The sequence below is a fragment of the Heterodontus francisci genome, chromosome 1, assembly GCF_036365525.1.
Source record: "Heterodontus francisci isolate sHetFra1 chromosome 1, sHetFra1.hap1, whole genome shotgun sequence".
Classification (NCBI taxonomy): domain Eukaryota; kingdom Metazoa; phylum Chordata; class Chondrichthyes; order Heterodontiformes; family Heterodontidae; genus Heterodontus; species Heterodontus francisci.
Genome location: NC_090371.1, coordinates 255,100,992 through 255,126,811, shown reverse-complemented (window position 1 = coordinate 255,126,811; position 25,820 = coordinate 255,100,992). Strand labels below are relative to the sequence as shown.

Below are 25,820 nucleotides of genomic sequence, written 5' to 3'. Positions count from 1 at the left end.
CCTTCTCAAGTGCAATTAGGAATGGACAACAAATGCTGGCCTTGCCAGCGACACTCATCCCATGAATGAAAAAAAAAAAAAAAAACTTTCCTGAACACCTTGGCCGGAATTTTCTGGCCCCTTTGGAGACAGCCTGGGAGGCGGGAAGGTTGGCGCTGGAAGGAATCAAGGGGAGGGGTGCCCAACATCTTTCGGTTGCTATGCCATTTTGCCAATAGCAGGAAAATTGGCAGCTTGGACGCCTGCCAGGAGGCCAACTGAGCCTTCTAAGTGGCTGATTAAGAGTCACTTCCCACCTCCGCGGGCATTTTGCCCACATCAGGAGGGCCTGCCACCGCATGGGGAAACTGCCCAATGAAACCAGCAGTCTTTGCAACCCTACTCCCCCGCCCCCCCCCCCCGCAGTGGCAATATCTGTCCTCGTGAAAAGGATGGCACTGGTGCTTCCCAACCTCCCCTCCACCCAAATGATTATTTCCAACCCAACCTACCTTATCTGCCTCCGAGGGCACATGGCCATTGAGGCGCTCCTGCAGCTGCAGTCTCAGCGATGGCCGCCACCCCTGATTGAGCCGGCAGCACTTGGGGGTGGGCCACCATCCTTAATTGGATGGCAGCCCCAGCAGCGGCTTCTTAATTGGCTCCTGCCGGCAATATGCTGCCCTGGGTCGTGCTGCCTGGCGAAGTGGGGTCGCCTCCCACTTTCGGCCCTGAAGGCAGTACTTCTGCTGTCTCCAGAAAATTCAGCCCCTGGTCTTCAGGAGAATTTTGTGCCTAATCCTTCGCTTTTTTTTTTTAATAAGAGATACAGCACTGAAACAGGCCCTTCGGCCCACCGAGTCTGTGCCGACCATCAACCACCCATTTATACTAATCCTATTCTAATTCCATATTCCTACCACATTCCCACCAGTCCCTATATTTCCCTACCACCTACCTATACTAGGGGCAATTGCTAATGGCCAATTTACCTAACAAACTGCAAGTCTTTTGCATGTGGGAGGAAACCGGAGCACCCTGAGGAAACCCACGCAGACACAGGGAGAACTTGCAAACTCCACACAGGCAGTACCCAGAATTGAACCCGGGTCGTTGGAGCTGTGAGGCTGCGGTGCTAACCACTGCGCCGCCACTTTGAGCATGGTCTCTGTTATTGCCACAGCATATCCCCATGTGGCTATCTGCGCCTGTGCAGCGTAAGCACCCACATCTACATCCACCCAAGAAGCTGACAGCGTCTCCTTTCAATGCTTCGTCCATCAGATGGCACCTCCAACATCACTCCCTCAGTGTTGCATTGGAGTGTCAGCCTAGATTTTGTATTGAAGTCTGAGTACAATCCTGGGCATTTGGTAGGACTGGAGAATGGCTCCTGAGTTAGACAGAATTGGGATGGGTGCATCGGGGGCTGAGTACTGCATTGGGGCATAGGGAGGTCTTTTGATCTAGTATCAATGTGGAAGGGGAAACTGAGTTTTGATACAACTGAAGGTTAAGTTTGAAATGGTAGTCATTGGTGTGTCCCTGGTGTCTTTTTGCAGTGAGCAGAATGAGAGTATATGAGCCTAATAGCAACAATCAGGGTAAGGGAGATTAATTCTGTTCAAGGATCTATGTAAATACTGAACTTGGTACTTTCTGATTGTGACTGTCTCACAGCTGTAAGAAAATGTAAATATTTTAATTACTATTAACAAGTGGTAATTGGTGCTTTTAAAATTACATTTGTTTGCTTTTTATTTTACCCAAAAAAGGAAAGACACCCTCACACAGCTGTTAATAATTAGAATGTTTACATTTTCAATAAAGAGAATGAGATAATTGAGATAATTAGAGCTTATTTGCCACAAAATACAACTTTTAAAAATAATGAATTCAATCACACCGAGAAAAACCATATACATTTTATGTAAAGGTTGTAACATTTGTCCTTTAGCTTTTCTCCAAATAATTCTGAAAAACTTTTGAGCAGAATTTCCCAACAGTGACTGAATAGTAGTGATGCATCCTACATCTCTTCAGACTGCACAATCCAAATTCAGCTCAAATCCACATCTTAAGCCAAAGAGATGAGAGTCCAAGCCTAGGACTGAGAAAGGCTATGGTTCTCAGATAAAACTTTAAACCCTTATTAAACATTAGAGATTTTGATTAGAGAAACAGACAAAACTGAATTCAGAAAGTATTTTGTACAAGTTGTGGAACCCTGGTAATCTGATAGCACAGTCACTATAAAATAGCAGCTTTTATGAATCACACAGGCTGTGACAGGGAAGCACACACCTTGAATATTGAAAATACTTATTAAAGCAGCACCTACCGAGATCAAAGCTGGTACTTAGAATAAGCTCTCAGTGAAATGCAGGGTCCATATACCATTTTTAATTCATTCATAGGATGTGGGCAGAGTTGGCAATGCGAGCATTTATTGCCCATCCCTATACAACTGAGTGGCTTGCTCGACAGACCATTTCAGAGGTCAGTTAAGAGTCAACCACATTTAATATATAATATAAATCGATAGCTGGAATGATTACTCATTAGTTTTTTTTCTGACCATAATTGTTAAATAAAAGTGAACAGAATTTGTTTTCAATCAATAGTTATATTAGACTGTCTCTTTTTAAATCCAGAAACCAAAGTGAAAGGCTACTGCCTACAGTGCAAAGCAGTACCAAGTTTAAGAGGGTGAAGTAAATCAGGAAGGTGATGATTAAGAGGAAGAAAGACAGAGAGATACAGAGTTACACAGTTTTGAATCAGTTGGAGTAGAAGACACTGCAATGTATCATAATTTCAACACTAAGAATGTTAGGACGGAGAAGAATATGTGCAGCCCAGAAGAAACAAAAGGGGAATCTTCAGAGGAGAACTGATCATTGTACAATCAATAAGAGACAGAAAAGTAAAACTGTAATAAATAAGAGAGATTGTCCAGCAAGGCAACGTGAAGCTGTTGAGGAGCATATGACAAGCCATTCCAAGGCCAATATAGGCTTGGCGCCCAAAAGGACAGAAAGAGTAACGTAATAAAGCACTTGTAGGGACAATGATTGCTCACATAGAATCATACAGCACAGAACGAGGCTATTCTGCCCATCGTACCTGTGAAAGAGTTAATCAATAGCCCTACAGATTGTTTCAAGTATATATCTAATTTCCTTCTGAAAGTTACTATTGAATCTGCTTCCATCATCAACCTAAAACATTAACTTTGTTTTTCTCTCCACAGATGCTGTATGACCTGCTGAGTATTTTCAGCATTTTCTGTTTTTGCTTAAAACTTACCTCTGACCAAACTTTTGGTCACCCGTCCTAATATCTCCTGAAGTGACTCAATGTCACATTTTGTTTGATAACACTTCTATGAAGTGCCTTGGGACAGCTTACCACGTTAGAGTGCTACATAAATGCACATTGTTGTTTATCTTGCTACCTATTTATCTTACTACCTTCTTCTGTAATTTAATCCTAATATTTCTCTAATGTTGACAGTTCTGCTCATGACTTGTGCCAAATTGTCAGTTTATCTCATTGTGTATCGTGCCTGAATCAAGATTGGTTGTTCAAACCCCACTCCAGTTTTTAAGCATATAATTTAGGCCGATGCTTCACTGCAGTGCTGACAGACTGCTGCACCAGCATAGATGTCATTCTTCAGATGAAATCAAGTCCCAAGGTTGAGGTGGACATTTCATGTCACAATTTAAATACATAGTGTTTCATCTTTATATGTTGTTTCTTGTTGCCAGATGTTGTAAAGAATCGCACTTTAAACTTGGAAAAGGCTGGAGTCAGTCTGGTTTATTACAGTACTATGCTTTGTGCTGCAGAGCCAGATTCTTGTGTTACATATATGACTCCCCAGTGCAGCTGTGAATGTGGCCCCCTACTGGGACACACACACAACTAGTTCCAACCTAATTAGTTCCCAACACTTTACAGCTAATATAATATATACATATATAACATTCCCTTTTCTTTAAAACATAATGCCCCATATCAATATAACTGTCAATATAAATAAAAAAGATCATCCAACTTGTGGAAATAATCTGAACCTCTTTTTAAGAGTCTTTTATAGCGTGTATAGTAAGATGTTGTTCCTCCATCTTGTAGATTTGGCATTTGTTGCTCTCAGTGGTGAGTTGGCACTCTGTACAGGCGATGTCGTGTCACTTGCTGGTGATGTTTTTAATGTTGTCCCGTTGGATAGTGATGTTTCCGATGTTGTTGATGGTCTTTTCTGTAGTTTCAGCTCAGGTGTAGGTCCAATATAGATTCTGTTCCTTCTCATTTGGTTACTGGTTTCAGTCTCAATGATATATGACCTTGGAGTTTCAGCTTCACTAACAACTTTTGCTGGGCTCCAGGTTTGTGTGATTGGATCCTGTACGTGTATAGTTTGTCCTTTCAACAACACGGGTAGGGATTTAGCATACTTGTTGAAACGTTGCTCTCCTCTTACCTGTGCTTCAGTGAGTTGTTGTCTCACTTCCTCCTGGTCACTTGAAGGATGTATTTTGCTTAGCAGAGTTGTCTTATATTTTCTTCCATTTAACAGCTGTGCAGGTGATTTCATGTCAGCCTTGAGAGGTGTGGATCGGAGTGATAATGTCAGGTTTGGGTCTTTCTTCATCTCTTCGCATTTCACAAATGTTCTTTTGACTGCCTGGACGTGTCTTTCTATAAATCCTAGTCCCACTGTGTAGTGTGGTGATGATGTTGAACCCATACTGGTCAGCAAATTCCTTAAATTCTCGATGTAAATTGGGTGCCATTGTCACATATTAACCTTTCAGGAATCCCTTGCTCAACGAACACAACTTGTACTGCTGAAATGATTGTTGTGGCTCTCAAGTCTTTCACCTTCCGGATAAAAGGTAACTCGAGTAGTAGTCTGCGACTATTAGATACCATTCTTGATTGTGTGTGAATAAATCGACTCCTACAGGATGCCATGGTCTGGGTAGTACTTCAGTAGCTAGCATCTCCTCTTTCTGTTGAGTTTCTGTACTTCTGGCATACATTGCATGTAGACACCATATTTTCAATATCTTTACATATCTCTATCCAGTACACAGCTGATCTGGCTTAGAGCTTACACTTCTCCATTCCCATATGGCCTCTGTGTATCTTTTGGAGAAATTCTTCCTGCATTGTTTTGGGTATGATTATTCTGGATCCAGCCAGCAGAACACCATCTTCTAGTGAGATGTCATCTCTGGTAGACCAATACTGCTGGCTGTGTGCTGTATCCTATCAGTCCATCCCTGGATCACTTACTGAGATAGCATCTGTAACTCATCTTTGCTGGTCTCATCTCTAATTTGATTTGGTTTCGGTGGCGTTACGTTCACTAAGTGATGAATCATTATGCCAAGATCTTCTTTGCTTATCGGAGGGCGCTTTTCAACGGGTGTACTATCTTCAACCCTCAGTGTTGCCCTCCTCCACCTTATGGTTTACCGAGATAAGCTGCAGCTCTTCACAACTGCTCAACCCCAGGATAGCTGGACCATCTGTTTGTGACATAGAACATACAATTAATATATTTTCCTTTGTGTGTCCCACTGATTTGGGTTGTTCCTAGCTGTCGAATCTCAGTTTCCCCCATATGCTGTTAGCATGACATTGTTTGGTTTCAGAGCACCTCCCCTTGGATAACCATTTTTCTCCAAATTTTCAGGAAAGATCTGCTGGTATAGTGTGAGCGGGATGATGTTACTCTGTGCTCCAGTATCAATCTTCACCTTCAGATTTATCATTGTTGGCTTATTTCTCAGTCTCTTCCTGATCTGAATGGTTATGTGAATTTATTTTCTCTGAGAACTGTCACATCCAGACATTTTGTGCAATTCTATGGTTCCTATGTCTGTCACGTTCTCAAACTCATCGCCATCTTCTAGGGTATGGATGTTTTGGTTTCTTTCACTATTCCTTTGCCCTGTTACCCTGGCTCAGATGACTCGTCTACCACCTTCTTGCCTTGTTCTGCACATCTTTTCCCAGTGATTGGTCTTTCCGCAAGCCCTGCAGATTGATCCATATGCAGCACATTTCCTTCTATCTGTCAATTCATGTGGTCATCCATAGCTCCTGCACGTCTTTCTCTGTGTTTGGTGTACATTTGTTAGTAGTTGTTTCACTGCATCGACCCTGCTGCCTGTCTCTTGGCTTAACTGAAGGCTAGCCATTTGGGAGGTCAGAGTCCTCATCTGTCTGCTCGTGGCTTCATGTGCTCTGGCAGTGTATACAGCCTGCGATATTGTGAGCTTGTCCTGTCCAATTAGAGCTTTCTGTACTTCAGGCGTTCATCTGTGTCCTTAAATTTACATTTCCTAGCTGCATTTTTTAATCTTGCTACAAAATTGTCAATAGGCTCACATAGTTCCTGTCTGAGGTCTTGAAATTCATATCAGTGTATCTAATGATTTGATTTTGGCTGGAGATGGGTGCTGAATCTTTCAAAAATTTTGTCTGGGTTTTTGCTGTCCTCTTCACTCAGATCCCAGCTGTTAAATAAATTTAATCCATTATCTCCAGCCCACAGAAGGATATAGCTGACCCTCTCCTTTTCACTAGTGCCTTTAAGAAACTAGTGAATGCCAAACTGCACTTTTGTTTAAACTTCTCAAATGCCTCTACAACATCAGCTCCCCAATTCATAATATGCTATAGCAGTGCATTCATTCCTGTCCTGGCCGACATTTCAATTTTTTTTGTTAGAGTTTTCACATGAGTCACTCAGTTTTTCTGTCTCTCTCTGGCACTAATTTTGGTCACTTTTCTCAAGCTGATGCTTTTAAAAATGTTGTAGGTTTACCCACAGACACTCGCTGCCACCATGTTTCGTCTTTATGTTGTTTCTGGTTCCCAGATGTTGTAAAGAATCACATTTTAAACTTGGAAAATGCTGCAGTCAGTCTGGTTTATTACAGTACCATCTCATCTGCTTTGTCATATTTCCTATGCACACATTAGGTGCTGCAATTACCCACATAACAATGACTGCACTTCAAAAAAGAATTATTGGAAAACTTAATTATAGTGCTTGGGGATGTCCTGAAACATGTGATAAGGTTCTATATAAATTCTTTCTAAACTTCATAACATTATGCAGTTATTTCCTTTCCCTCGCTTTATATTGTCCATGTCCCTTATCATTCCATTTGTCTGCTTTTGCCTTACAAAGCTCTAGGTAGAGGTTACTTCATTCTATCTCAGTACAGTATGGCAGAATTCCCACACTGAACTAGTTGATTCAAATGAACTATCACAGGCTACTTTTTCCTCCCTCATCTCCTGAAGGCACTGGCTCATGCTGAACTCCAGCTTTGTGGGCATCAATCACTCCGATACTTCACCCAAGTGGGCTTTAGCAAACATGAGCAGGCTAGTTAACCATGGTAGGCAGGACAAATGACATCAATCCTGTGCTCCCGATATCCACCACACACACCTTCCAGCTGGAGGTTGTTCACTGGAGAGCAATTAGTAGTGGAAACACAAACTGATTTCTCTCATCCCAAGCCCATGGTCATGGAGGACAACTGTAGTGATCCTACTTTCAATTCAACTGACATACTGGGCTGGATTTTCAAATTGGAGCCAGGAACCTGACGCTCAGATGATTCCCAGGTCCCGACCCCTGCGCTGAGACTGTGGTGCTATCTTTAAATGGAAATGCCCTGATTGGGTTGGAGGAGAGGTCGATGTCCAATTAGTGGCGCTGAATGTCACCAGGAGGTGTGAGTTGCATGCAAAGCACGAGTGGCAAAAGCAGATAGCAACCATGATGGGGCCTGCTGCTACCTTGCAGAAGGGAGCAGGTAACACGCAAGAGGGCCAGCAGACTCAATGAGCACAAAAGTGGCCAAACAGCCAAATGAAAGGTAAAGCACACAATCCAGCATGAGATCCCCCAGCTCCCGCAATTTTTCATCATCAATAAAATAAAAGTTTAACTTGCGCCTGCTTTGAACCTGACAGCTATACACCAACATGCACTAGTCTGTTCGGGTTCGTCAATCTCAGCTTTGAAAATTGCCTTCTCTCCACCACCCCTGGCCTGTTACCAAACTCCTCAAGGAGCTTAATGGGCCATTAAAATTGGAGGTGAGTGGGTTCCTCGTTTCTGCCCATCTTTTGAAAATTGCCTCACGTTCTGGAGGTGGCAGGCTGCCCTCCAGGAACGCGATTTTCAAATTGTGCTCGCACCCCTTCCTGACCTCACCAGCAATTAAAAATCCCGGCCTCTGAGTTTTTATTACTCACTAAAGGATGAGGAACTTTGAATTTTTTTGGTTTCGACAGTTCAGTGTAGGGAACTTGCTTCTGCCACTGAGTGGGGATATCGATCGCTGTTTTTAAATTTATATATACACTACAGCCCAGATTTTTCTGGAGCAGGGCATCTTGTGGCATGCCGTATTGGTTAGATTATTTCCCTCACTCTTCAGCTGAAATGAGTTTTCCCTGTAAGTTGTTGAAAATGCAAGCTGATAGTGAGGACAAGGGGAATCTTGGACCTTGGTGAAAGGGGAGATAAACAACCTACCTCCTGAACCAATGAGATTTACAGACTGAGAAACAAATGGAGGAATAATGGATAAGGGAGTAAATGAATTCAAGTCAAATTGCAACAGAAAGAGAACTAAAGAGAAGGAAAGAGTGGAAGAAGAGAGGATAAAGAGAGATAGAAAGAACATTTTAAAAAAAACAATTTTAAAAACCTCAAGAAATAATTTACTACCTGCAGGAATGAGACTCCGCAGTTTAAATTGTTCCTTCTCTGAGTCAGAGAAGTTGAGTAGCATTGCAGGAACATAAATCCTTCATAAAAAATCCTTTATTACTTACACTATTAAGTAGCAGCCCTAATTTTCTGCAGTGATTAATTGACAATAAAAGCAGCAATGTCATTAAACTCACAGGAGATTGAGGGTGAGCTGTCATTTTCACGAGGCTAGCAGCTGGGAACTTGAACATCCAGGAACTCACTCGCAAGTTTCTTCCTCACCACAAATTGCTGACGATTTACGCATTAATAATGGTGACAACCATTAAACTAGGCGTGTTTTGACAAAAAAATCTGGGCCTACATTCTATCCAAAACCTTTAAACTCTAGATGTTGCATCAACGTGCATAAATCTAGGAATTATTGTTGGTGATATTAGCGGTTAATGCTAAATGTGTTAATTCACTAATGGCATTCCTCGGTCTGCTTTTTTAATGGAGGTGTTAATACAATTATTTTAAATGGGTTAATGCTCCATTTAAGTAGCAGACAGAGGATTTCACATGAACTCATTAAACATGTGTCTGTTAATATCACCAGTAATAACTTCTAGGCTGCAATCTTCACCATCTACTGCAAGGCAAAACTCTAAGAGGCTCTATTTTCATAACACAAGATCCATAAAGACAGTGTTTAGGCATCATTAGCTCCCTCTGTGATTGCTGTTTATTATGGATTGGGGCGGGGGTGGTTGGGGGGAAAAGGAGGAGAAAATTTAGTACACGTCTCATACTGATGAGAAGTAAGAATAATCCCCCTGCTAAGCAACAGCCCTCAGATATCAATCCAGGCCCAGTGTTGATCTTTGTTTCGGACGAACAGTCCCGGTTCTTAGTATTCCCATGGAAACACTTTTATCTTTCTAATAAATTAACCAGCAAGTTACAATTTGAAGTGAATATTAAACAGTAATTAGTTCCAAACTGCAACTGTAAAGCAATAATGACATTATTTTCTGAATAAATAAGCATAAAAGCTACACATATATAGATTGCTCAAATATATAATTAGTGAGACAAAAAATTACATTTATTGTTTTCTTATTCCACAAGATCAATAGAAAAGGAATAACTTTAGTCAGATTTTTAAAACCATTTATCTGCAGCAACCAGCTTCTGTTAACTGAACTCCATCTTGCAGTCTTTCTGATTATGGCAGCCAGCCTCAAACTAATTGGCTAATTAGTTAGATACTGATTGTGTGCGTCATGTTTACATACTATAACGATCAGGTGAGGAGGGGTCAAAGGTTCCCATCTTGTCCCTCTCCTTGTTTGACTGCAACAGGGTTTATTTCTTTTTTTTTTAAAAAGTGAATGTGCTTGCCAATTCAGTAAGTGTTTACTATTTACATACTATGATCATAAAAAATCCAATCAGATAGGCTTTCTTGAGTTTAACAAAGAAAGAGGTTGGCTTTATTGTACTTAAGCCAATATAAGTACAATAATAAACTATGCTCCAACTTTCACACACACTCTAGGTTCTCACAGACACAAATAGGTTAGAGTGGGGAAGGATAGATTGGTCAGATTAGAGCTCGAAACAATAAAAAGGGGTATACCGTCTGTGGAGTTTGGTGACTTGGCTGGCTTCCAGATGAACTCGGTGGTCATGAGGCTTCCGGCTTGCAGATGTGGCCAGCTGGTTCAGTGGTTCTCCTGGAGAAGAGCGAGGCAGATGATTTCCTTCACAGGGTCTCTATCTGCAACATTGATAGGCCTAGATGGTTGCATCCAGCTGGCGGGGTTTGAAGCTTGTAAGGTGGACTGGAGAGAGAGAGAGAGAGAGGGGCGAGGGATCCCACTTGTGTTTTCTCTTGTTGGTGGCTATCTGCTTGTCTCTGTTGCTGCAGGGAAAACGCTAGCTTAAACACACAGATGGTGGGCTGTCACATGACTCTCACCCAGTGATTTAACATGCTGGTTATCATTGTGTATTCTCTCTTGCAACTTAATCAGTTCATGTCTAGGAATTTCCTTCTCTCAACCAGGGTCCCATTGTTCAAGTGATTAGGTTTGAGTGGTTCATTTCCAACAATTTAATGTCCCAGGTGATGCCTTAATGTCTTGTTAATGGGAGCAAGACAGGTAATTCACTCAAAATTCCCCAAGTCATTGTTCCAGATGGTACTGGCCAGACAATTCATCTCCACCTCAATGCATTGGAATGTAGGGTATATTGATGCAAATAGCGGTGACCATCTTAACTGCTAGCAGTCACCTTTTATCTGTTCCTTTTTCCCTTTTATAAAAAAATTAATTCAGGTTTTCAGCTGGTAGATTAAAACAATTCATCATTCGGCATAGTACGTGTTCATGACAATACTCAAACTGAGACCCAACATCCCCCATATGATTCAACTTTATTCAATGTGTACACAAGGCAAGAAAATCAGCAGATCTCTTTGTGGGTCTGCTCTTGGCAAAATCTGCTGAAGAGGTTCAAGATGCAGTTAGTACAAAAGAAAAATACTGTGGATGATGGAAATGTGAAATAAAAGTTGCCGGACTTATTTCCAGCATTTTCTGCACCAGTGAACAGAGAAACAGAATTAACATTTCAGTCTGATGTGAAATTGACCTCAGCATTCCTGGATTAGAAAGTGAAAAATCAGCCAGAGTTCCACTCCTGATCATTATGTCCAGATATTAATTGAAGGCAGTATCAGGCTCAACTGTGATGCCTTGCATGATCAGCAAGTTTGTTGACACTCAGGGCAGAATTTTAGGGCCCCGCCGATGTCTGGAACGGAGGTGGATGGGCAGGAAAATACCGGCACTGGTCAGCAGGCCGATTTTCTGACCTGGTTCCCAGTGTCGGCCATTTTTGCCAAGCTGGGTTTGGGGCCCGGCAGAACTACCCACCCCCACAAGGCGGGTAGCCAATTAGGCTCATTAAGATAAAAGCAAAATACTGCGGATGCTGGAAATCTGAAATAAAAACAAGAAATGCTGGAACCACTCAGCAGGTCTGGCAGCATCTGTGGAAAGGCTCATTAAGAGCCTTGTTAAGCACCGTCAAAAGCGGCTGACTGATACTTTCCAGTGAACCTCCAGGTTCCAGATGTGACAGAGTAGTTTAGGGACCAGTGCTCCAGATTGGCCTACAGGCACTCCCTGCCTGCCTGGGTGGGGGTACAGCCAAAGGCCACACTGTAGAGGGATTTCAACCTCCACACCATCCATCCCCTAGTCCCCAACAGTGGTGGCCTGGCTGCTTTTTCTACATTTTAGTTACATTTTTTTTTTTTAAAGTTGGCGAGATGCCACCTCCATGTTGAAGTGCCTTCTCGGTTACTTACCCTTTGCTGCAGCTTGCTGCTTCTCTCAAGCTGGAAGGGCTTTGATTGGCACTGCAGCTTGGAGAGCCTACCTGCCAACCTTGGCCGATTAAAGGGCACCTCCATGAAAATCCCATGTCAGTGACTGTTTCCTGCCCCCAGTTCTCAGAGTCTGGACTTTCAGATTAACAAAGCCAAAAAGATACCAAAAAGTGAACCAGCTGCGAAAGCATACATCTCTACTCCCTTGCAGATCAAAAATTTGTCTAGCTCAGCCTTGAATATATTCACTCGGGTGAGATATTGGAGGCTGCCCAATATATACAGCCACAATGCTAGATCACTCTGCAACTTCAGAAGAGAAGGTCAAGAGAAAATTTTAAAAAAACACAAAAACAAAAAAAATAACCCAAAACCTTCTTCAAATCTGTTTTCTAATCTGAAATCTTTGGGTACCTTGAGACAGAAAGATTACCCGAACATCTTCACTTTGATGCACAGTTAATACTGGTATAAAATGTCTTTTATTTCCTATCCTACCAATCATACAAAGCAGCAAACAAAATCACAAATGCCCAGGGAATAACCATAATTATCCGTGTCAGATACTAGGAATCTAAACTACTTCTGCTGCAGTGAAACCCTTAGCTCATAAATATGCCCCATATTTAAACTACATTATGTGCATATAATAAATAAATATTTAAACAAAGATAGGGAGAAAAGACTCAAGAAAAAGATCTTGCCTGCAGCTATTTTAAAAGAAACTAAACAAGAATGATCTTAAAAAATACTTTAACAAATTCACATGCTATGAATTAGGAAAGCATGTGTTGGCCCCCACAATGTTGGGATTGTAACCTCAATTGGATAATTTCAGAAAGACAGACATCGAGTGAGATGAGAAGCTTCCACAGAAAGAGAGAGAGAGAGAGAGAGAGAGAGAAATTAGAGGATGGGCTGACCTGCATTACAGTGACAAGAAGCCACAGTAGCAGCTCATCTGACCACGCCTACAGTTGGGCAATAGCATGCGCCAAAAAGAAAATACAGAAAATGAGTAGAGAAATAATAGTATTTATTAAGGAGACAAATATTTTACAACAAATTGCATTTGTATAGCGTCTTTAATGCAATAAAACGACCCAAGGTGCTTCACAGGGGCATTATAAAACAAAATATGACAAAGAGCCACGTAAGGAGATATTAGGGCAGATGATGAAAAGCTTGGTCAAAGGAGTGTTTTAAAAGAGGAGAGAGAGGTGGGGCGGTTTAGGGAGGGAATTTCAAACTTTAGGGCCGAGGCAGCTAAAGGCTACAGCCACAAATGGTGAAACAATTAAAAGTGGGGATGCTCTAGAAGCCAGAATTAGAGAAGCACATGTATCTCAGAGGGTAGTGGGGCTGAATGAAATTACAGAGATACGAAGTGGCAAGGCCATGGAGGGATTTGAAAACAGGGATGAGAATTTTAAAATCAAGGCGTTGCTTAACCAGAAGCCAGTGTAGGTCAGCGGGAACGGGGGTGATTTGGTGCAAGACAAGACACAGGCAACAGAGTTTGAGTGTAGAACGTGGGAGACTGCATTGAAATAATCAAGTCTAGAGCTAACAAAGGCAGGGATGAAGGTTTCAGCAGCAGATGAGCTGAGCCAGGGGCAGAGTTGGGCGATGTTATAGAGGTGGAAATAGCAAACTGAATGCAAAACACCAGTCTTGGAGAGGTCAAATATGTTTTCTACTTTAAAAAGCAGTCACCTTGCAAATAATATTAATGCCGAATTCAATAAAATGTAAGGTTCTGAATTTGATATCACTGTAGAGAACACTAAATAAAGAGAAATGAATTAAAAATTTTAGTATAGGTGTTTTTATTCCAGCACTGCAAGATTCTGAAGAAATGAAGATGAAAGATCAATATATCTCTTGAAACACAAATATTTGATTAACACACAACCTAAGAATAACATACAATATTGAACAATCTTCTCCCTCATCTTTTAAATTGTGACTATAATATTCTAAATGAACCACCTTGGGTGGTTATATTATCATAGATATTTGGAGTCCAAAGCAATATAAAATGAACTAATCTGGTCCTAAGAAAGACAGATCTGAATATTTTATAAAAGGCGAGAAGCTGGGAATTGTGGAAAAGAAGGTTTCAACACAGAAATCACAAAGCGAGTGGACAGGTGCCAAAAATAATTTAAAAGGTGAATGGAATGTTGGCCTTTATCTCAAAAGGCTGGACTACAAAAGGAGAAGAAGTTATGTTACAGTTGTACAGAGCTCTAGTTAGACCCCATTTGGGATACTGCATTTTTCTTTCATGGGATGTGAGCATCACTGGCAAGGCCAGCATTTGTTGCCCATCTGAAACTGCCCTCGAGAAGCTGGTGATGAGCCACCTTCTTGAACCACTGCAGTCCATCAGGTATAGGTACACCAACAGGGCTGTTAGGAAGGGAGTTGCAGGTCAAGCCATATGCACATGACCCAGCCATTTATCAAGGTTTATTTAGTATAATGGGGAGGGCAAGGTCGTACTGAGGTTATAAAAGCTTGATGCCTTTATCTAATGATGCTGTGCTTTACACACAATAGATGAAGAAATTAGTTTGTGTTCAACTAGTTCTTCATTGATCAAATATTCAGCATGCTGCTCAGCTTGTATTTAAACAGCAGTGAATATATGAAAGACACGAATGTCCACTTTAGTAAGAAGGGATCTATTAGTGCAAGTTAGGAACATTCGCGTTTAGAAACAAAACTGCAAAATTTGTGGGAGTTAACTAACGTTTGTCATTGAGGACTAGTATATTACGTGGACACTCTTACTTATGTTATGCTTAGTTCTGCAAGATACCAAACAACATAAGATCAAGAGACTTTTAAAAAATAAGTTCATCCTCCCAATCCCCAATGGTTTAGTTGCCAGTGTGGAACTGAGTGATACAGACTGCACATGTCTGAAGTTCAGCTTATAGTTCACTGGATTAGCTTATCTCAGTCAGAATGCTGATAAGATGGGGGGGCGGGGGGCAGTTCTAGAACTGGAGTCAAAATCTCTAATACAGAAGTGGGATAAATCAGCCCATGTTCACCACCCGATTCTACGTGTGCACATGGGAGCCCACATGCGTGAAAGAGAGGAAGAGACCAGTCAATTTGATGATGCCCACCATAGTCAAATACCCTGCCAAGATTTTATCTTAGCACATGAAGTGCTTGAGAATGTTTAGACTTTTTAAATATACTTAGCAATAATTAATGCTTGGAACAAATACAATTTGGAGAAGCCATTTTTACAAAAGATTCTTGTTTTGCCACTTTGCTTTGATTTATGATAAATACACTGAGAAAGCACAAAGCATTGTTATTTTGGTCTTTGCTGTCCCATTAGCAATATTGTCTGCTGGCCCTATTTGCTTTACATCTCCAGTGGTAACTCAAATTTAATTCAAAGGTAATGCTCCTAAGTCTCTTTGCATTTGAATCTATCAACTGGAGGCTTTTTCTTTTAAATATCAAATACTTGAAAAAATTAAATTAAAGGAAAGTATACTTACTAATTTTATATGCCAAATGAAATGATATTTCTGTGGCTTGTGGTCAACATTTAAAAATAATTGGCTGAAAAACAAAATGGGACATTGGCTGCAGTAGCATACCCTGTCTGCTGAGTGTTACCTTTCAACTAGACAGAGCTGGGGGCAGAACCTGCTTGGACAGAAAGAGACAAGGGTAATTCTGACAAGAGCTGCAATTACTCTTCATGAAGCATATCGGATACATATTTATAATTATAGATGCTTCATTTTAAATTATATATCTAATATGGTACTGATTTTAATCTACAGTATAATTGTAATTAATACAGCCAATATAATAATTCAGTCCAGAGTTTTAATTGAATTTCTTTGACACAATGGTAATGAAGTGTTAAATCATTGCCCACAGATCTCCTGTTCTGTACCCTGTCAATCCCCACAAAACATTGCATGTCGGATGAACTGCCGAATATCAATCTTGTTGTAGAGGTGTTAAGATGTGATTTTGTGATTGCCAACATATGTTTCAACTTGATCCCTTGCTGTGAAGCAGAGATATTAGAGTGATTGAACATTGGCAGGGAGAGAGACAAAATGGAGAAGGGAGAGAAAATATGGACAGAGGGAAAAGAGAAATTAGAGATGAGGAAGAAGATACTGCAATCTGGACTTATTACACTCAACATTTCTTTAGTAGTTTTTGTACATGAGAAAAAGGAAAATAGATTACAAAGAAGTTCCTACTTTTTTTCCATATAGAATAAAAAAAGAGAAAACAGGCATTTAAAGGAATGAGCAGTAGCTTGGAAATTTACAACGCCACACCTGTTCCTCAGTCAGAAAACTGATGTTTAAACATGGTGAGAGGGACTTGCATGCTTGTTATGCATTAACTTGTGCTCTTGCAGAGCAGGTGTGCTTAGGCACAATCTTAGAAGAGTGACCTTGGCTCCGAGAGATGTACTGCTGTCCTCTTTCAGGATGACAGTATGGTTGCTCGCCCCACACTGATTCCTCAGGGTTCAGGTTAGTGCCAGTTAGACCAGACTACCCTAGCCCACACCAAGAAGTTGCAGTCCACTAGGCCCACTTGCAGTCACCCACCATGGCCAACTGAAATATCCTCAATGGAAGCTAAGCAGCCTTTCACTTCCAAATCTGTAGCTTCTCAGGAAATGTTTTGTAGGAGTATTAGGATAAGTAAACAAAAACACATGATAAGCACTAAGGACTTGAATAAGGGTGATTTATAATTATTTGTTAACTATTAGATATAGATGGAATTCAACCATCTAATAGATTTGTTTTTGCTCTAAATGTGCTGTTGGTGTGTATATTTGTAGTAAAGTGAAGGTAAGACCCAAAAGACTGGACTAAAGGAAGGCAATCGGATGATGGTAGTAAAAATGGTGGTGATATAAATCGCAGGACTGTTGGTGTATTAAAGATGAAAGGGATGGTTCAAATGAAGCACTCTTTGATGATTAACACTAACTTATGTTCTCTCAACAGAGATTGCCTTACCTGCAGAGTTGCTCAGTGTTTTGTTTCACAATTCCAGCATCTGCAGTTTTTTTAAATTCATATACCTTTCCAGTCTCTCTAAGCAGGAACTCATCCATCTCCCACCAGCGTGAATGAGTAAATCCTGCATTTGATACACTTAAGAGGTTCCAGAGTCAGGGGTCAACAACTAATTGCAAAGAATTCAACTGTGATTTACAATAGATTACACTTATTTAGCACCTGCGAGCAAACACAGCAGCAAATGATTTATGTTAATTGCCTCTAAATCTGATAATCACCTTTTGATTTCTTCCTCCCAGTCTCTCAAAGACATTCTCAGCATGTCTTTATTTATTCCCTATATATATATATATATATTTAAAACTTGAATCACAATGCCCACAACCCAATGTTTTCAAGTGAAAATATGATTAGATCCCTATCTTCTCATAGTTCAGCATGATTGAGTTCTTCAATGACAGAGAGGGTTGATTAGGGTAGTGCAGCTGATATTGTATAAATTAACATTCAAGAGGTGTTTGGTGAAGTGCCAAGATGGGAACTTGAGAATAGATTCAGAAAGGGAAAAAGAAAAGTTGGAAATGCAAGGCAGAAAATTAGTAAACATATACGGAAGGCAAAGGAAACAAAGTCTAGTAAATAGACAACAAGGGAGTTTGGCAATACTTCAATGCTAGAAGTCTAGGGAATAAGACAGATGAGCTGAGAGCAGAGATTGACATGTGAGAGTATATTATAGCTATTACTGAGACGTAGCTGAAAGAAGGGCTTGAATGGCAGCTCAACATTCCTGGTTACAAGGTTTTCAGATGACAAAGAGAGGGAGTTAAAAAGGAGGAGGGTTTGCAATATTGATTAAAGGAACAATTATAGCTGTGAGGAAGGCTAATATGGTAGAAGGATCATCAAATGAGGCCATATGGGTTGAAATAAAGAATCACAAAGGGCAATCACCCAACTAGGAGTGTATAATAGACCTACAAACAGTCAGAGGGAGATAGAAGAGCAAATAATGTAATCAAATCTCTGAGAAATGCAAAAACAGCAGGGCAGCAATAGTGGGGGATTTCAACTATCCTAATATTAACTGGGATAGAATTAGCATGAAAGGCAGGGAGGGAACAGAATTCTTAAAATATAATCTGGAGAACCTTTTTAGCCAGTACATAGCAAGACCAACAAGAGAGGATGGTTCTGGACATAGTTTTTAGGCATGAAGCTGGACAGGTGAAGGGGTATCAGCTGAGGAGCATTTTGGTGGAAGTGATCATAGTTCAGTTAGATTTTGGGTAATTATGGAAAAGGCCAAAAATAGACCAGGAATAAAAGTTCTCAAATGGGGAAAAGTTAATTTTATTAAGCTGAGATGTGACTTAGCTAAAGTGAACTGGAAACAGCTAATTGAAGGTAGATCAGTGGAAGGCATTCAAGGAAGAGATAGTGAGGGTACAGAGCAAGCATGTTCCATTAAAGAAAAAGGGAGGGACTAACAAATCCAGAGCCCCCTGGATGTCAAGAGGCTTAAAGGAAAGGATAAAGAAACAAAGGGAAGTTTATAACAGCTACCAAGGGCTCAAGACTGCAGAAAGCCTAGAGGAGTATAAAAAGCGTAGGGGTGACATTAAAGAGGAAATTAGGAAAGCAAAGAAAGAGCATGAAAATATAACTGCAAGGAAAACCCAAAAGATTTTTATAAAGACATAAAGAGCAAGAGGATATTACGGGGCATATTACGGACCATAAGGGTAACCTGTGTGTGGAAGTAGAAGACATTGGTATGGTTCTTAATGAATACTTTGCATCTGTTTTCACAATAGAGACATTGCAATCAGGGAGGGGGAGTGTGAAATATTAGATGAAATTAACATAGTGACAGAGGAAATCAACATCCTGGGGGTTACTATTGGCCAAAAGCTGAACTGGAGCAACCACATAAATACTATGGCTGCAATAGCAGTTCAGAGGCTGGGAATTCTGTGGTGAGTAACCAACCTCCTGACTCCCCAAAGCCTGTCCACCATTTACAAGGCACAAGTAAGGAATGTAATGGAATGCTCTCCACTTGCCTGGATGAGTGCGGCTCCAACAACACTCAGGACTCGCCATCCAGGACAAAGCAGCCCGCTTGATCGGCACCCCATCCACAAACATTCACTCACTCCACCACTGAGGCACAGTGGCAGCACTGTGTATCATATACAAGATGCACTGCAACAACTCACCATGCTTCCTTTGACAGCACCTTCCAAACCTGTGACCTCTTACATAGAAACATAGAAAATAGGAGCAGGAGTAAGCCAGTTGGCCCTTCGAGCCTGCTCCGCCATTCATTATGGTCATGGCTGATCATCCAACGCAGTAACCTATTCCTGCTTTCACCCACCCCCCACTCCCCCACATCCTTTGATCCCTTTCGCCCCAAGAGTTATATACAACTTCTTCTTGAAAACATGCAATGTTTTGGCCTCAACTGCGAATTCCACAGTCTCACCACTCTCTGGGTGAAGTAATTCCTCCTCAACTCAGTTCTGAAAGGTTTACCCTGTATCCTTAGACTATAACCCCTGGTTTTGGACTCCCCCACCATCGGAAACATCCTCCTGCATCTACCTGTTAAGTCCTGTTAGAATTTTATAGGTTTCTATGAGATCCCCCCTCATTCTTCTGAACTCCAGTGAAAATAATCCTAACCGACTCAATCTCTCCTCATACGTCAGTCTCGCCATCCCAGGAATCAGTCTGGTAAACCTTTGCTGCATTCCCTCTATAGCAAGAACATCCTTCCTCAGATAAGGAGACCAAAACTGCACTCAATATTCCAGGTGTGGCCTCACCAAGGCCCTATATAATTGCAGCAAGACATCCCTGCTCCTGTACTCGAATCCTCTCGCTATGAAGGCCAACACAGCATTTGCCTTTTTTACCGCCTGTTGCACCTGCATGCTTACCTTCAGCGACTGGTGTACGAGAACACCCAGGTCTTGTTGCATATTCCCCTCTCTCAGTTTATAGCCGTTCAGATAATAATCTGCCTTCCTGTTTTTGCTACCAAAGTGGATAACCTCACATTTATCCACATTATACTGCATCTGCCATGCATTTGCCCACTCACTCAACTTGTCCAAATCACCCTGAAGCATCTCTGCATCCTCCTCACAACTCACCCTCCCACCCAGTTTTGTGTCATCTGAAAATTTGGAGATATTACATTTAGTTCCCTCATCTAAATCATTAATGTATATTGTGAATAGCTGGGGTCCTAGCACCGATCCCTGCGGTACCCCACGAGTCACTGCCTGCCATTCAGAAAAAGACCCATTTATTCCTACTCTTTGTTTCCTGTCTGCCAACCAATTTTCTATCCATCGCAATACACTGCCCCCAATCCCATGCGCTTTAATTTTACACGCTAACCTCTTATGTGGGACTTTGTCGAAAGCTTTCTGAAAGTCCAAATAAACCACATCCACTGGCTGTCCCTCATCAACTCTACTAGTTGCATCCTCGAAGAATTCTAGTAGATTTGTCAAGCATGATTTCCCTTCGTAAATCCATGCTGACTCTGCCCGATTCTACCACTATTCTCCAAGTGCTCTGCTATAAAATCTTTGATAATGGACTCTAGAATTTTCCCCACTACCGACGTCAAGCTGACTAGTCTATAATTTCCTGTTTTCTCTCTACCTCCCTTTTTAAATAGTGGGGTTGCATTAGCTACCCTCCAATCTATAGGAACTGTTCCAGAGTCTATAGAATCTTGGAAGATGACCACCAATGCATCCACTATTTCTAGGGTCACTTCCTTAAGTACTCTGGGATGTGGATTATCAGGCCTTGGGGATTTATCAGCCTTCAATCCCATCAATTTCCCCAACACCATTTCTCTACTAATACTGATTTCCTTCAGTTCCTCCCTCTCACAAAACCGTGTTCCCCAGCATTTCTGGTATGATATTTGTGTCCTCCTTTGTGAAGACAGAACTAAAGTATGCATTTAGTTGGTCAGCCATTTCTTTGTTCCCCATAATAAATTTCCCTGTTTCCGACTGTAAGGGACCTACATTTGTCTTCAATCTTTTTCTCTTCGCATACCTATAGAGACTTTCACAGTCACCTTCCACTCTTCCACCTAGAAGGATAAGGGCAGCAGTTGGATGGGAACACCACCACCTGCAAGTTCACCTGCAAGTTCCCCTCCAAGTCACACACCACCCTGACTTGGAAATATATTGTCGTTCCTTCACTGTCGCTGGATCAAAATCCTGTAACTCCCTCCCTAACAGCACTGTGGGTGTACACACACCAGTTGGACTGCAGCAGTTCAAGAAGCAGCTCACCACCACTTTCTCATGGGCAATTAGAGATGGGCAAGAATGCTGGCCTTACCAGCGACGCCCACATCCCATGAAACAAATAAACAAAAGTAGTGTCTCCTGACAACGCTGAGCACGCGCAGAGTGATCGCCGATGTCATCAGTGTGTCTGAACATTTATCAGCTTGCCAGTATGAATCCATGCATGCGCGCGTCAACCTCAACACATAATGACGTCAGACGTAATAACGTCCGAGTGTTGCCTCAACCCTCAGTGCCGCGATCACTGCTTCCATCTATCCCCCAACAGTACTCCGCTCCCTCCCACAATTACCATCTCAACTGCCACTTCTCTTTGCCACTCCCTCCCGCACCCATCTGCTCGCCGCTGTTCTCTCCTTCTCCCAACTGTTTGCTGCTCATACACTGCTCGCTCCCCATTCTGCCGCTTCTCCGTTGGCGAGGTGGGGAGTGAGCAGCGGGAGGGAATAGTGAGCAGATTGGTGTGGGAGAGAATGGTGGGATAGAGCAGTGTACAGTCAGGAGCGGCGGCATGGAGCGGCGAGCAGGTGGACACAAGAGGAAGCAACAAAGGGAAGTGCCGATTGCAGGAGTGAGCTGGAAAAAGAATGTGGCAGTCGTGGGAGGGAGAGGGGAAGTGAAGCAGCAATTGAGGTAGCAATCGCGAGAGGGAACGGGGTACTGTTGTGGGGGGGGTGCCGGATGGAGGCGGCAATTGCAGCCATTGAGGGGATTTGGGTTCAATTCTTTTTTGTGTCAAATTAAGCAGTGCCATTTTTATTACTGGCAGCTGCCTGAGACATCACAGACAGTGATGTTTCAGTCAATGAAGCTGCATTTGGCAGTACTGCGCTTCCTTGTGATTACGTAGCCAGGAAACGCAGCCTAAAAAAAAGTATTAAGGGGTTTAACATCTTCGAAAATGGATAAATTCCCAGGCCTGGCTGTTAAGGGAAGTGAGAAATAGTGGAGGCTCTGACCATCATTTACCAATCCTCTGTGGTTATAGGCGTGGTGCCAGAGGACTGGAGGACAGCTAATGTTGTACCATTGTTTAAAAAGGGAGAAAAGAATAGACTGAGTAATTACACGTCAATCAACCTTACCTCAGTGGTGGGAAAATTATTGGAAAAAATTCCGAGGGACTGGATAAATCTTCATTTGGAAAGGCACCAATTAATCAAAGACAATCAGCATGGATTTGTTAAGGGTAGGTCAAGTCTGACTGATGCGATTGAATTTTTTGAGGAAGTAACAAGGACCGTCAATGAGGGTCATGCATTTGATGTAATCTATATGGATTTTAGCAAGACTTTTGATAAGGTCCCAAATGGCAGACTGGTCATGAAAGTAAAATCCCATGGGATCCATGGCAAAGTGGCAAGTTGGATCCAAAACTGGCTTAGAGGCAGGAAGCAAAGGATAATGGCTGATGGGTGTTTTTGTGACTGGATGGCTTTTACCAGTGGGATTCTGCAGGGCTTAGAAGGTCCCTCTCTTTCTGTGGTCTATATCAATGATTTGGAATTGAATGTGATCTGATTAAGTTTGCAGACAATACAAAAATTGACTATGTGGTTGATAATGAAGAAGAAAGCTGTAAACTGCAGGAAGATATTAATGGAGTAGTCACATGATCAGTGGTGAATGGAGTTCAATCTGGAGAAGCGTGAGGTAATGCATTTGGGGAAGGGTGACAAGGCAAGGGAATACATAATGGGGTAGGATACGGAGAAGTGTAGAGGAACAGAGGAACCTTGGAGTGCATGTCCACAGATCCCTGAAGGTGACTCAACGGATAGATAAGGTGGTCAAAAAGGCATATGGGACACTTGTCTTTATTAGCTGAGACACAGATTATAAGAGCTGGGAGGTTATGCTGAAACAGTATAAAACACTGGTTGTGACTGGAAGGAAGTATCCATTAGTGTCCACCAGGGTCAGTATTAGGACCACTGCTCTTTTTGATAATTAGTGACGTGGGCTTGGGTATAAAGGGCATAATTTCAAAGTCTGCAGATGCCACTGAACTTGGAAATGTAGTAAACAGTGAAGAGGATAGTAGCAAGCTTCAGGAGGACAAAGACAGACTGATGAAATGGGCAGACACACAGCAGATAAAATTTCACGCAAACAAGTGTAAAGTGATGCATTTTGAAAGGACGATGAGGTGAAGCAAGAAAAACTAAATGATATATCTTTACAGGGCGTACAGGAACAGAGAGATCTGGGAGTTCACATACACAAATTTTTGAAGGTGGCAAGGCAAGTTGATAAAGCTGTTAAAAGAAAAAAGGATATGGAATCCTTGGATTTATAAATCGAGGGATGTGGTAACTTTAGCCCCCAAAAACAATAAAGTTGAAGTCAGGTGAGATATTAAAATCTCAAACCTGACACCGATGGGTGGACAAGTGGCAGATGAGGTTCACTGCAGAGAAATGTGAAGTGATTCATTTTGGTAGGGAGAGACAATATAAGATAAAGGGTACAATTCTAAAGCGGGTGCAGGAGCAGAGAGACCTGGGTGTATATGTGCATAACTCATTGAAGGTGCCAGGAAAAGTTGAGACAGTGGTGAATAAAGCATACAGTATCCTGGCCATTATTAATAGGGTTATCGAGTACAAAAGCAAGGAGGTTATGTTGAACTTGTATAAGACATTTGTTCGTCCTCAGTTGGAGTATTGCGTCCAGTTCTGGGCGCCGCACTTGAAAGATTGGAGAGTGCAGAAAATATTCACGAGAGATGAAGAACTTCAGTTATAGATTGGAATAGAGAAGTTGGAACTGTTTTTCTTAGAGAAGAGAAGGCTGAGAGGTGATTTGATAGAGGGATTCGAAATCATGAGGAGTGTGGACAGAGTAGATAGGGAGAAACTGTTCACACTGATGAAAGGATCGAGAACGAGAGGGCACAGATTTAAAGCCAATGGCAAAAAAAGCAACATGACAAAAGCGAGTGGTTAAGGTTTTAAATGCGCTACCCGAGAGTGTGGTGGAGGCAGGTTCAGTCGAGACATTCAAAAGGGAGTTTGACGGTTATCTAAAAAGGAAGAATGTGCAGGGTTACAGGGAGAAGGAGGGGGAATGGCACTAGGTGAACTGCTCATTCGGAGAGCTGTTGCAGACACGATGGGCTGAATGGCCTCCTTCTGTGCTGTAACAATTCTGTGATTTTGTGATCCTGCCCAGTTCCAGGTTTAATGGAGGTGGAACAGGGGGCAGCCAGCCAACTGGGCCGCAGGAGGTGTGTTGGCAATTTAAACATTGTATTGAGGATGGCAGCCTCATATTTAGCCTGTCTTACAGATTTAACCGAGCCCAGCTGAGTTTCCAAGGCATCAGGAAACCCAGCAGCTCAAATAAAGCAAGTACACCTACAGGGAAAAGGTAATTGCTCTTACTACATTGCTTGTGGGCCAGCAGAAGCAAGGGTGCTTCCTCCCAGCCCATCAGGTTTACCATTCCTGCCAATGGAAGATCCACAAACGAAGGACTACAATGCCAACCCCCTTATCAAACCTCTCCTGACCCAAAGAGCCCCCTGGGGTTTGGGCACTCCATTCCCCCGTTCCAAAAATCCACTCCTGCTTCAGCCAAAGAGTACAAAAGCAAGATTAGCTGGTGTACTATGCCCAATTCTGGGCACCACATTTTAGGAAGAATGTCAAGGACTTAGAAAAGGTACAGAGTAGATTTACTAGAATGTTATCAGGGATGAGGAACTTCTGTTATATGTCGGGACTAGAAACTAGGATTTATTCTCTTTAGAGCAGAGAAGATTAAGGGGAGATTTAATTGAGGTGTTTTGATGGATGGCGAGAAACTGTTTCCACTGCCAGAAGATCAGTAACCAGACAACATTTATTTAGGGTAATTGGCAAATGAACCAGGGTGGAGGGATAAGGATCAAATTTTTTGTTATGATCTGGAATGCATTACTTGAAAGGGTGGTGGAAGGAGATTCAACAGTAACTTTCAAAGGGGAATTGAACATATACTTAGAAAGGAATAATCTGCAGCACTATGGGGAAAGAACAGGGTAATTGAACTAATTAGATAACTTGTTCAAAAACTGGCACTGGCATGATGGGTCAAATGGCTTCCTGCCATGCTGTGAAACTCTCTGGACTGAATTTTATATTGGTGATGAGGGTCCAAGTGAGGGGCCGGAAGGTGGCGGAAAGCCCCACCTCAGCCCTCGACTGGACCCCAGTTGAATTCATCAGCAGGCAGACAATCGGGGACGCCATCCCTTTAAGGGACAAGATCTTGCCCACGAACTGCTGGCCAATCAAAGTGGCAGCAGCTCAGCAGTA

The 25,820-nt window shown here is 42.0% G+C and overlaps 1 protein-coding gene across 19 annotated transcripts in view; it reads right to left on the bottom strand.

The window, feature by feature from the left end:
* Window positions 1-25,820, bottom strand: part of inpp4b (inositol polyphosphate-4-phosphatase type II B) — a 996,728-nt gene that overhangs the window by 327,581 nt on the left and 643,327 nt on the right. Inside the window, exon 1 of one of the 19 annotated variants that reach the window (XM_068043252.1) lies at window positions 10,365-10,480. The exons of the other annotated variants lie outside the window; for them this stretch is intronic. The gene's annotated coding sequence lies outside the window, so the exon portion shown is untranslated. Of the gene's footprint in view, window positions 1-10,364; window positions 10,481-25,820 lie in introns of those variants that run through there. 19 annotated transcript variants of the gene reach the window in all.